Source organism: Panthera onca, chromosome D2, assembly GCF_046562875.1.
Source record: "Panthera onca isolate mPanOnc1 chromosome D2, mPanOnc1 haplotype 2, whole genome shotgun sequence".
NCBI classification, from domain to species: domain Eukaryota; kingdom Metazoa; phylum Chordata; class Mammalia; order Carnivora; family Felidae; genus Panthera; species Panthera onca.
Window position 1 is genome coordinate 26,379,524 of NC_138349.1, and position 13,800 is coordinate 26,393,323.

Sequence of the window (13,800 nt, forward strand, 5' to 3'; positions counted from 1 at the left end):
CTTCCCTCAGGCTTTGTCCCTTCCCTCAGCCAGCTCGGGGTTCCCAAGGGGTAGAGTGGGTCTACGTCAGAGAGCATCTCATCAGCCGTTCCTCTGCAGCTCTCGCGGAAGCGCCCAGGGCAGGTGGCTGGGCGGAATGCCTGTGACGCCCCCGGAGAAGGGCGGGGAGGGGGGGGGGCGGATAGATAAAGAACATGGGCCCGAGAAGCGGATAGAAGCGGAAAGAAGTGGAGGTCAAAGAGCTGGGATGGCTGCAATGGGCAAAACTGAAATGCCCCTGACATTTGTATAAATGAACGGGTTTTCCACCCGCAGACCACACAGCTCTGTCGCTTCCCTTGACCCTGTCCTCCTTGCCTACACCCGGAATTGGGTTTGTTTGTTTGTTTGTTTGTTTGTTTTTAGGGGGAATCCTGTATGCCCATCCCCACTCTGGATCTCTGGATGGAGATGGATTCAGCACAGTCCCCACCACTCTCCATTGAATAACACCCAACTTCTTAATTCATTTACTTTACTTATCCAGCCCTGTAGGTGCTAGAGATTTCAGGCTATGTAAATCCTCATCTGGTTTAGCCGCGACCTTTCCTGTGTGGATCTCTCCTTGGACAAAAGAGGTCTCTGCAAGCATTAAACTCCAGGAGTGGGGAAGGGTGCTGGCCACATGGCTGGCCTCCTTTATCGCACAGGGTGTGGGATGGGAGGAGGGGTAGTCAAGGAATGGGACCTGGAGAGATGAAGGCTGGGAGGAGTCAGTGTAGGATCTGTAGTATGCACTCACCTTCTAGCTTATTGTATGTCTCAGGATGTGGTTATGGCTTAGGAGAGGAAGTAAGAAGAACTTTTTAGTAAACTCCAGAATTCCAGACTGCAGGCCTTTCTTGGTTTGGAATCTCAAGAATGTAGTTCTAGGATAAGTTTTAACTTTGTGGGTGGAAATATCACCTGAGACAGACCACTAAAGGAAGGGAGAAGGGGAGTCCATTGGGACTTTGAAACATATTTCTTGGCTTTATGCTTGATGTCATGGAAAATGGTCAGGCTCTGCCACAGCCTGTCTCCCTGGTTCCTCATCGCAGACTGAGACCTGCACTGAATTCTGTGTTCATTGGGTTCAGAAATGCCTGATGAGGGGAAGGATGGAAGAATGCTAGCTAACACAACTGAATGATTACTCTCTGTTAACCATTGTGCCAGGACTTTTGCATAGGTTACTTCCTTTCTGGCCACTCTTCAGGGTAGCTTTTACCCCCATTTTCGGGCTCAGCTGCAGCACTCTGCACAAGGTCACTAGCAAGCAAACATACATTCTTTCCTCACTACCTAATTCTCCTTCTTAGAGCAATGAGGCTCTTGAAGTCTCATTAATTTCCCTGCTGCCAGCATAAGGCTAAGTGGGCTACTGAAGAGTTTTGACCAGTAACAAAGTAGCAGACTGGGTTGTAATTCAAAGAATCCGAGGTGATGGATTTGAATTGTGGCTTCTGCCACTTACCAAGCCTGTAGGGATAACAACACCTACCTCCCCAAGGTTGTGAAAGATTGAGTTGATGTATGTGAAGGTGCTTGGTAAGCTGTATGCGTATAAGGGGTTCTTGTCATTATTGTCCTCTTTCAAATAGGGGACATTGCTTTGCATCTACCATCAACAGGATATGAATTGGGGCTAGTAATGGGATTGCAGGAAACTGTCATTTCCTGTCACAGACCTTTAGGCTGCTCCTTGGCAAAAAGAAAATAGCCAATCTTGATTGTGGTACCGGGGGCCAGCATGAGTGTCACTGAGTAGAAATGCGACAGATAATTAGATCTTACTTCTTTCTGGGTTCTAGTTCCAATCTCATTTCAACCATGTTATTCGGGACTGAATAACTAAAAATCAGCAATGTCCTGGTTGGAGTTTTATTTTTCTTTCTCTTTCCATCCTCCAAAGGAAACAGTACTCCCAAGGTAAAACACACACAATGCAGAAGTAAGGCAAAAGGCCTTAATAATCCAACAAAGGGGTAGTGGCCTGGAAAATATAGAGTGGACTGCGTTTTGTAATTTCTGAATAGCTTATCTTAAGATTCCAAACTGAGATTCTCCCATGGGACTAGTACCTCCCCTTTCTTGGCATACCACCCTACAGGCCCAGATGTTTGGCTTTAATATTTTTAGCACAAAGCTCTATTACCAAGAAGTGTTCTTGGCTGAGCCTCAAACCACAATTCCTTCCAGCTGGCCAGGTTTCTTGAGGGAGTGCCCTGCCCTAGGTAGAGGTTGTGTCTTCATCTTCCTATAATGTCAGACTCAGGCACTGTGGATACATTGGTTAGTCATCCCCAGGTTTTCCCTCATGCCACATCCTCTGTGGCCTCTCTGTGGCATTTGGCAGTGCTCACTACCCTCCTTGGTTTCAAAGACCCAGTTTTTGCTTTTCTGCTTTTCCCTCATAAACTCTTTTTTAGTAGAGGAAGGGAGGCTTGTGGTAGAATCTCTCCCTAAGGGATCTAGCTTTGCATCATGGCTCTTTCTAGCCATCGGACTTTGAATAAATCACTGTCATTTGCTGAACTTAGTTTCTTTATCTGTAAAATTTGTTTAATGTTTATTTTTGAGAGAGAGAGAGAGAGAGAGAGAGAATGCACACAAGTGGGGGAGGGGTAGAGGGAGAGGAGAGGGAGACAGGATCCAAACCAGGCTACGTGCAGACAGCAGACAGTCCAATCTAGGGCTCAAACTCACGAACCGTGAGATCATGATCTGAGCCAAAGTCGGATGCTTAACCGACTGAGCCACCCAGCCACCCCTCTTTATCTGTCATATAGATAAAGACTACCTGAATATAGACTATCTGAGTAGTCTCCAAACCTGACTGCTCATTAGAAGTCCCTGGGAACTTAAATTCAGATTCTCGGGCCTTACCCCAGAGAAGAGGTTCTGAGAAGCCTTGACCTGCCTCTCATGAGACTTCTGCAAGGTTTAAATGAGATTATATACACAAAGTGGGTATACGATGACTGCCACGTGCATGCTCAATAAATCATGGCTGTTAGAAGTATCAACTTCTTTATTCATTCAGCAAATATTTCTGAGTGCAAGGCACTAGACTAGGTGCTAGGAATAGGGCAGATGTGGACTCTATTCCATGGGACTGGAAATATAGCAAGAGAGATAGAGATTAAACAACTAATTACACAGTTATTAGTTATAATTGTGACAAGTGCTCTGAAGGAAGAGTACAAGTTGCTGTGGGGCATATAACAAAAGGCCTGACCTATGCTGATGGTTATCAAATTCTTATTTACAATTTCCAACTTTTTAAAAATTTTATTTTTTTAATGTTTATTTATTTTTGAGAGAGAGAGAGAGAGAGTGTGTGCAAGCAGGGGAAGGGCAGAGAGAGAGGGAGACACAGAATCTGAAGCAGGCTCCAGGCTCTGAGCTGTCAACAGAGTTCGATGAGGGGCTTGAACCCATGAACCGTGAGATCATGACCTGAGTAGAAGTCAGAGGCTTAACCAACTGAGCCACCCAGGCACTCGTCCAATTTCCAAATTTAAACTCACATCTCCAACTGCCTGTTGGACATCCCCTCATGAATGCTTGCTGGTTTTCAAGTACTGTATATCTAAAAGTGGCCTCTAGCCTCTCCACCCCAGCCCACTTGTTAATGTTGACTTTTCTTTCTTTCTTTTTTGTTTATTTATTTATTTGGAGAGAGAGCAGGTGAGGGGCAGAGAGAGAGGGAGAGAAGGAATCTCAAGCAGGCTCTACACTGTCAATGTAGAGCCTGATGCAGGGCTTGAACTCACGAACCGTGAGATCACAACCTGAGCTGAAATCAAGAGTCAGACACTTAACCAACTGAGCCACCCAGGCACCCGTAATGTTGACTTTTCTGTCTTACCCCTGTTCCTTCACTTGTGTACCTCTCTCTTCCTGGTATTTCCTCCTCTGGCCCTGCTTCAACTGTTGATATCCTTAAGGCTCAAATGCCACCTCCCCTGGTATTTCGAATGTAAAGTGATCCTTCCCTCCCATAAACTCTCCTCCTCCTCCCCATAGCCTTTACAATATTCACATGACTTATAATTACCTACCATCTTCTGCTGTTAATTATTTGTGTGCTTGTCTAAACTTAACTGGAAGCCCTTCTGTATTTATGAATCTCTCTCAGCATCTATCACAGTACTAAACACATGTGAGGTGAAAAAAAATGGTTGAAAATTCTTTCCTGTACAACCACTTGGGAAGAGTCTTTGGCATGACACCAAGGGTGCAACCCATAAAAGAAATAAATAAATTTGACTTCATCAAAATTAAAAAAAAAATTGTCTGCAAAAGACCTGTTAAGAAGTTGAAAAGACAAGAAGAAGAAGGAGGAGGAGGGGGAGGGGAAGGAGAAGGAGGAGAAGAAAAGACAAACCATAGACTGGGAGAAAATGTGTGCAAATCATACATCCCACAAAGGATTTGTATCCATAATATATACAGAACTCTAAACACAACAGTAAGAAAACAAACATTCCAGTTAGAAAATAGGCAAAAGATTTGAACAGATATTTTACCGAAGGAATATACAGATGGCAAATAAGCATATGAAAATATGTTCAACATCACTAGCCATTAGAAAAATGCAAATTAAAACCCTAATGATATATACTGTCTACCTACTAGAGTGGCTGAAACATAATACTGACAATACCAACTGCTTGCAAGGATTTAAAGTAGCTGGATCTCTTATCTGTTACTGGTAGGATTGTAAAATGGTACACCCATTCTGGAAAACACTTTGGCAATTTCTTATAAAGTTAAACATACATTTGCCATATGACCCAGCAATCTCACTCTTAAGTATTTAGCCTAGAAAAATGAAAATCTACAAAAAAAAAAATCTGTACATGAATGGTCATAGCAGCTTTCTTGGTAATAGACAAAAACAGAAGACAACCCAAATGTCCTTTAACGGGTGAGTAGATAAACAAACCGTCCAATATGATACTAGTCAGTATTGAAAGGAATCAACTATTGGGGCACCTAACTGGCTCAGTCATTTAAGCATCTGACTTCAGCTCAGGTCATGATCTCATGGTTTATGGTTTGTGAGTTCGAGTCCTGCATCAGGCTCCCTGCTGTCAGCACTGAGCCTGCTTCGCATCCTCTGTTCTCTCTCTCCTCATCCCCTGCTCATGCTCTCTCTCTCTCTCAAAAATGAGTAAATATTAAAAAAAAAATTTAAGAATCAATTTTAAAAATAAAAAGAATCAACCCTTGATGAATAGTTCTCAACAACTTGGATGAATCACAAGGGTATTATGTGGATCTAAAATGTTACATAATATGTGACTCCATTTGTGTAACATTCTCAAAGTGACAAAATTATAGTGATGGAGAACAAATTAGTGGTTGATGGGTTTGGGTTTGGGGAGGATGTGACTAAAAAATGTTAATATGAAGGGTTTTTGTGTGTGTGTGTGTTGATGGAACAGTTCTGTTACTCAAATCTATACATGTGAAAAAATCATAGAATGAGAGAGAAACTGAGAAACCTAGTAAAATCCAAATAGGATCTGTAGTTGAATTAATTTGCTGTGTCAATGTCATTTTCCTGGTTTTGATAATGTACTATGGTTATGTAAGATGTTATCATGGAGAGCAAGCTGGGTAAATGGTACCTGGGAACTTTCTGTACTATTTTTGCAACTTCTTGTGAGTCTTAAACTATTTCAAAGTAAGAAATAGTTCTTTGGAAAAAATATATATATAAATAGGCAAATGTTCTTTGGAGATACATGCTGAAGTATTTTGGGTTGCAGTGTCATGATTTATATAACTTACTCTCAAATGGTTTAGCAAACACACACACACACACACACACACACACACACACAAATGGGAGATAAAACAAATGTGGCAAAGAGTTAATAGTTGGTGAATACAGATATTTATTGTATTAGTCTTGCAACTTTTCACTAAGTTTGAAAAATTTCAAAATAAAAAGTTAGGAAAATTGGTTAATATATACATGGATAGGTAGACAAAATAAGCAAAAAAGAAAGTGTCACCCAAATCTAGGATTGAAACAATGACCTTCTATCTAATGCTTTCCCAACTTCATCTAATTTAAAATCTTAAAAAAAATAAATAAATAAATAAATAAATAAAATAAAATCTTATCCTCCTTCCTTTATGCCTAACAATAAGAAAATCCTGCTTGTTCTGGAGTAACAGAAAAAGGTCAGAATTCATACTCTTGTTGGGAGTACTGTAAGTGCTACTCTGAATCCTTGGTGTTATCCTAATCATTTAACAAATATTTACTGAATCTTGACTGTATGCCGGCTGCTAGAATTACAACAATGAATATAGAAGTGATAAAAAGTGTCACTATTCTCAGATTAAATTTTTTATAAATATACAATCATATACATTTTGTATACTGTTCTGCAGCTTTTTTTTTTTTTATGACATTCATTGTGGCTATTTTCCCATAGCAGCTATGTAGATCTATTTACTTCTATTTACAATTCAGTGTAGTGCATGGATGTGCCATAATTTATTTAATCAGTTTCTTGTTGGACTTTTATATTGTTTTTAGTTTTTCCCTATTAAAAACACCCTAAGTTTTGGGGCACCTGGTGGCTCAGTCGGTTGGGTGTCCGACTTCGGCTCAGGTCATGATCTCATGGCTTGTGAGTTTGAGCCCCGCTTTGGGCTCTGTGCTGACAGCTCAGAGCCTGGAGCCTGCTTCGGATTCTCTGTCACTCTGTCACTCCGCCCCTCCCTCACTCATGCTCTGTCTCTCTCTCTCTCTGTCTCTCAAGAATAAATTTAAAAAAACCATTAAAAACACCCTTTTTTAACACACTTTTTAAAACTTTTTAAAAATTTTTTGGGGCGCCTGGGTGACTCAGTCGGTTAAGCGGCCGACTTCGGCTCAGGTCACGATCTCGCGGTATGTGAGTTCGAGCCCCGCGTCAGGCTCTGTGCTGACTGCTCAGAGCCTGGAGCCTGTTTCAGATTCTGTGTCTCCCTCTCTCTGACCCTCCCCCGTTCATGCTCTGCCTCTCTCTGTCTCAAAAATAAATAAATGTTAAAAAAAAATAAAAAATAAATAAAAAAAATGTTTTATTTATTTTTGAGAGAGAAACAGTGTGAGCAGGGGAGGAGCAGAGAGAGAGACACACACACAGAATCCGAAGCAGACTCCAGGCTCTGAGCTGTCAGCACAGAGCCTGACGCAGGCCTCAAACTCATGAACCGTGAGACCATGACCTGAGCTGAAGTCGGACACGCAACGACGGAGCCACCCAGGTGCCCCCCCCCCCAGTTTTGTAAAAAGAAAGAGAAATAAAATACATCACCTGAATGAAATCCAGCTTCCATCTCTGCTTTGCCTTAAGCCGTCAACCAACATTTATTGAACGCCTACTGTGTGTCCAGCTGCATGTTTGGTGCTGTTTGTGTCCGTGCAGGAGAAGACATGAGACATGGTCACTACTCCTAAGGAGCTTGCACTTAGTTGGAGAGTTATGGCTAATGTGAGGTCCTAATCTAGGGACTACCATAAGGCAGTATGTATTTGACTGCAGACCATATGTGCTAAGAACTCAGAGGGAAGCCCAATCCCTCTCTGTGTCTGGTTTTAGACTAGTTATTTTTTCAGCTAAGTATCTTTAGCCTCCACAAAAAAAATGCTTGCATGAGCACATAATTAAAACAGATAAGGAGGATCATGCCCCAGACTTTCTGGAGAGGGGGAGATGTTTTTAGCAAAGACACATGAAATAACCTGACATCAGGCTAAGTCATACTCCCATTTGTCTTCTGTTCATAAAAATTAAACTATTTTTATCTACATAGAAGATAAAAATAAAGAACTATACATCCATTGGTATGGCTCAATTGGTGATGACACATCAATCTATGTGGTTATAGTTCTGCTTACAAATTTGTGTTTACATGGTTTTGCATTGCATTGTTTGACACACAGTTTTTTTTTTTCTTGCACTTGTTCCATATTTTTGCTTAAGGCATTTGGAGTATCTGAGTAACCATTATTATTTAAAAATAAAATCAGGGGCCCCTGGGTGGTTCAGTCGGTTAAGCATCCAACTTTGGCTCAGGTCATGATCTCGTGGTTTGTGAGTTTGAGCCCCACATTGGGCTTTCTGCTGTCAGCATGGAAGCTGCTTCATATAATCTGTCTCCCTCTCTCTCTCTGTCCTTCTCCCACTTGTGCACTCTCTCTCTTTCAAAAATAAGTAAATATTTAGAAAAATAAAAATAAAATCAAAACAAGTTTCTGGAAAACAAATCTGTGTTTTGGACTTAGCAATCTCTCTGTGCTTAAGCCTATCCAGAAGGTTCTGTGTACTTGGGTAATTCTCTCTCTCTCCCTCTCGCTCTCTCTCTCTCAATCTTTCCCCTTTCCAAAATTATCTGTTCATCTACCTCTTCTAAATCTGAGTGTAGGCTGGGAGTGCCTGAGTGACTCATTCAGTTGAGGGTTCAACTTTGGCTCAGGTCATGATCTCGCAGGTCATGGGTTTGAGCCCCTTGTTGGGTTGCATCGGGTTCTGCGCTGACAGCTCAGAGCCTGGAGCCTGCTTTGGATTCTGTGTCTCCCTCTCTCTCTACCCCTCCCCTGCTGAACCAGAGTGTAAGCTGAGCCAGAGTTGACAGGGCTACACAATTAAGAGAAACAGGGAGACTTGCCTGCTTAGTTATACTTCAGGACCTTGGACAGCTTCTATCCTGTCCGGTGTGCGTGCCTACTTACTAGATTTTGTAGGATGTCAGAATGGAATCGAATTTGAGAAAACCATTTCATCCACCCCCTTCCCTTTTGCTGATGCCCAGAGAAAGGATCCCAGTCAGCAAATATTTCAGGATTATTAACATCCTGGTTGTGAGAGATACAAAAGTCTTAGAGGGCTTTCTTTCCTCCAGCATTACCTGTACCTACATGTCTGCTGATGCCTAAAAAAATCCTTCAGTTCAACTCAGCAAACTTAAGTGTATCAAGCTTTTCCCTCCCTGCAAAGAGATACAGCCTAAATACAGATATACTCTGGGAAGGGGAACAAAGGGACATCAGTCTGAATGAGAAAAATAATCCCTCCTAAGGGCTGGTCTCCACAGGGACTAGAGGAAGAGAGAACAGCAGAGCATTGGAGACCCAAAAGGGGCTAGGGAGGGAAGGGCAGAATGATGTGGAGAAGAAGGCCATTCGGTGAAGTCTGCACTCTGAAAGCAGATGTGGGGAGCTTCACATTGTTCACACCAGTGTGCCCTGAGCACACAAAGGAGAAGCCTCACAATTTCCTAAGATGAGAATACAGAGACCTGTTGTTTTCTCTTCCAAATACGCATAGCAAGAGTCACTAGACCATTTTCAGAAGCTGTTTATGTAATTATTTAATATATTTTTCTTCATTGTTCCTCACAACAAACTTAGGGTTTTATTATCTCTGCTTTTCAAATGAATATACTGAGAAGTTGGGTAACTTGCCTCAAGTGACACAGGTAGAAAATGGCAGAGCTGAGTCTTGAACCCAGTTTCTTTGACTCCAAGCTGGTGGTTTTTCCATCATACTGCATCCCTAATGGAGTCTTTGTAATTTAATTTTTTTTAACGTTTATTTATTTTTGAGACAGAGAGAGACAGAGCATGAACGGGGGAGGGTCAGAGAGAGGGAGACACAGAATCTGAAACAGGCTCCAGGCTCTGAGCTGTCAGCACAGAGCCCGACGCGGGGCTCGAACTCACGGACCGTGAGATCATGACCCGAGCCGAAGTCGGCCGCTTAACCGACTGAGCCACCCAGGCGCCCCTAATGGAGTCTTTTTGTGTGTATGGTAAAATATACGTAACATGGATTTTACTATTTCTTTTTTAAATTTTTTTATTAAAAAAATTTTTTTAGCATTCATTTTTTGAGAGGCAGAGAGAGACAGTATGAGTGGGAGAAGGACAGAGAGAGAGAGAGGGAGACACAGAATCCAAAGCAGGCTTCAGGCTCTGAGCTGTCAGCATAGAGCCTGATGTGGGGCTCGAACTCATGAACAGTGAGATCATGACCTGAGCCGAAGTCAGACACTTAACCAACTGAGCCACCCAGGTGCCCCATTTAAGAAAAAAATTTTTTTATGTTTATCTGTTTTTGAGAGACAGAGCACGAGTGGGGGAGGGGCAGAGAGAGAGGGAAACAAAATCTGAAGCAGGCTCCAGGCTCTGAGCTGTCAGCACACAGCTGATGCAGGACTCGAAATCATGAGCCATGAGATCATGATCTGAGCTGAAGTTGGACACTTAACCAACTGAGCCATCCAGGCACCCTGAATTTTACTATTTCAGTGATTTTAAAATGTACATTTCAGTGGTGTTAAGTACATTCATAATGTTGTATTAGCATCACCACTAGATACTGGCCACTATTTCTAAAACTTTTTCATCATTCCAAATAGAAATTTTCTAACCATTAAGTAATAACTCTCCAATTTGCCCAGACCCCAGCCCTTGGTAACTCCTATACTACATTCTTTCTCTTTGATTTTGACTATTCTAGATACCTCATGTAAGTGGAATGATACAATATTTATTTTGTGTCTGAATTATTTTATTCAGGATAGTGTCTTCAAGATTCAACCATGTTGTAGCATGCATGTATTAGAACTTCATTTCTGGGGGTGCCTGGGTGGCTCAGTTGATTGAATGTCCGACTCTTGATTTCAGTTCAGGTCATGATCTCAGTTTGTGAGTATGAGCCCTGTTTTGGTCTCTGTGTTGGCAGTGTGGAGCCTGCTTGGGATTCTCTCTCTTTCCCTCTCTTTCTGCTCTCCCCTGCTCGGTCTCTCTCTCTCTCTCTCTCTCTCTCTCTCAAAATAAATAAATAAAATGTTTTTTAAAAAGAACTTCATTTCTGGGGCTGCTGGGTGGCTCAGTCAGTTAAGTATCTGACTCTTGATTTCAGCTTAGGTCATGATCTCATGGTCATGAGATCAAGCCCCAAGTCAGGTTCTATGCTGACAGGGCAGAACCTGCTTAATATCCTCTCTCCCTTCTCTCTCTGCTCCCCTGCTCATGTTCTCTCTCTCTCTCTCTCTCTCTCTCTCTCTCTCTCTCTCAAAATAAATAAATAAATAAACTTAAAAAAATTAATTTCTCTTTATGGCCTAATAGAGTCTTATGGTTGCAAAGGACAGATTCACTCAGGCCATCAGAAGTAATGAGGGGTTATTGTAAGCAACCTTGGAGAATTAAGGAAGACAGAAATCTCAGCAAAAAGGCTAGAAGTTTAGGAATAGCCATATGGCTGGGCTTATTGTGGACTTAAATACAGTTTGGAATCTGATCAGCACAACTCTAGGGACCAAAATATCTCATTGCCCCCTTAGTGGCAGGAATTTGCTATTTTCTGATACTCAGCTACTTTGCCAACTCAGTGATATTCTGCTTCCACAGCTTCTGTATGGTCTGGCACTACCAACCACCTACTTCTTACTCTTTGAGAAGCAACATTCAGGCTTTTGTTGACTCCAGATTTCTACTAGTTTAATGACATGCTGTCTTTTTTCTGTGCCCTTCCCTTCCTGTGCCTACTATCAACTGATAAACTGTTTTCAAAAATCTCTATTTTCTGATTTGGCCTGGTTAATCTCCAATCATCTCATACCACTTATAAGCCACTTGCCCACCTACAAATTAGCTGCCCTTGAGTCAAGCATCTTTCCCTTCTCTGATCAGTTATGGCCAGGGTGATAAGTCACAAGCTATTGAATGTTTTTTTTTAATGTTTATTTTTGAGAGAGAGAGAGAGAAATGGAACAGAGCATGAGTTCAGGAGGGGCACAGAGAGAGAGAGAGAGAGAGAGAGAGAGAGATACAGAATGCAAAGCAGGCTCCAGGCTCTGAGCTGTCAGCACAGAGCCTGACATGGGGCTCAAACTCATAAGCTATGAGATCATGACCTGAGCTGAAGTCGGATACTTAACTGACTGAGCCACCCAGGCGCCCCTTGAGTTTTTTTTAAGTTTATTTAATCTATTTTGAGAGAAGGAGAGAGCATGTGCACATGTGTGTGCAAGCAGGGGAGGGGCAGAGAGAGAGGAGAGAGAATCCCAAGCAGGCTCTGCACTGTCAATGCAGAGCCTGACATGGGGCTCAAACCCATGAACCATGAAATCATGATCTGAGCTCAAGTCGGACACTTACCTGACTGAGCCATCCAGGCATTCCTTGAATATGGGTTTTAATGGTAAAGGCCTGCCTCTCTCAGCAGGAGTTTGGGAGCATAGCAGGCAGGTGCCCAGGGAGTCATTGACTTCATCCTTCTATGTCAGCTCTGCTATGCTCTACTATGAGGCTGTCCATTGCACATTCTATGGCCTGCATCTTCTTCTGTGACTTCACAAGTCATGGAGCAGAGGTGTATATTCTGAGTTGATGTGTACTCTACAGATACTTCTGCACATATTGTTAAAATTATACAAATAATTATCATATGGTGATATGTAGTTTGGAGTTGCTTGAAATATCCTCATCTTATTTCAAGCTGCCTACTTACAGTTTCTGAATGGGGTTGTTTCTTTCAAGACTGAAAGTCTGTTTTCAGTTCTCTTGCCAAGTCCACAGTAACAGTAAGATAGAACACAGGTGTTAGCAAATCCATGAAGTGGGTTCCACTTCCCATAAACTGTAATAAAAAAGACTGGATTATGGGGATCAGTATATTCCTAGTTCTGGGACTATGACAGAGAATCTAGTGCTCATAAATAGCACATAAATATCTCATGTCCACTTTCTTCCCACTACATTTCCCAACCTCTCTTGTAGTTAGGGTAGGGCATGTGTCTAATTCTGGCTGAAGGGTTATGAGAAGAAGTGATACATGTTCTCTATACTTTCTCTTCCTGGAAGGTATGAGTTGAGTTGGCAGAACCCACAACAGCAGACTGGATCCCTGAATCATTGTTTGGAATGGTGCTGCTCTGGGAAGTCTCTGGACTTAAAGAGGACATTTTGTGAGTAGGAAATAAACTTCTATGGGTTACACCCTAGAGACTGGGGTTTGACTATTACTGTAGCATACCCTAGAGTCACCTTGACTAGTACAGTCACTAACAGTGTGAGCTTGGGCAAGTTAGTGTCCTCAGTTTTCATCTTCCTCTTCTGAAATACAAGAGTTGCCCCTGATAATCTCAAAGGTCACCTTCTAAGATTCTCTGATTCTTTTTTTTTTTTAATGTTTATTTATTTTTGAGAGAGAGAGAGAGAGACAGAATGCGAACAGGGGAGGTTTAGAGAGAGAGACACACACCGAATTTGAAGCAGACTTCAGGCTCTGAGCTGTCCGCACACAGCCTGATGTGGGGCTTGAACCCATGGACAGCATGATCATGACCTGAGTTGAAGTCGGACACTTGACCGACTGAGCCACCCAGGTGCCCCTAAGATTCCCAGATTCCTAATTGACCATGTCCTGTTGCAAGGTTTTCTGTCTACTTCTTCATATTCTTACTGCCATTGATGTATATTCTTTTTCACTTGGTCATTCTAAAAGTCTTCTAACTACACCCCCTGTGTCCAGGCTTATGCAGTTCATGCCTCCCACTTCCTCAGTATGGATTATGTCACCTTCTGCCTCAAAAGCCTTCACTAGTTACCCACCATCTGCTGAACAAAGACTATGTGATGTCTGATATTTGAAGTCCTTGATGATCTGTGGTTAGTTATTTGTGCAGACTGCTCTTCCCTCAACTGTACTGTAGATTCCTTGAGGTCCAGTGCCATGCATATCTGATTCACTTTAT

General features: G+C 42.2%; 1 protein-coding gene across 1 annotated transcript in view; it reads left to right on the forward strand.

Moving 5' to 3' along the window:
* The window catches only part of NT5C2 (5'-nucleotidase, cytosolic II), a 148,973-nt gene that overhangs the window by 558 nt on the left and 134,615 nt on the right, over positions 1-13,800 (forward strand). The window lies entirely within an intron of this gene.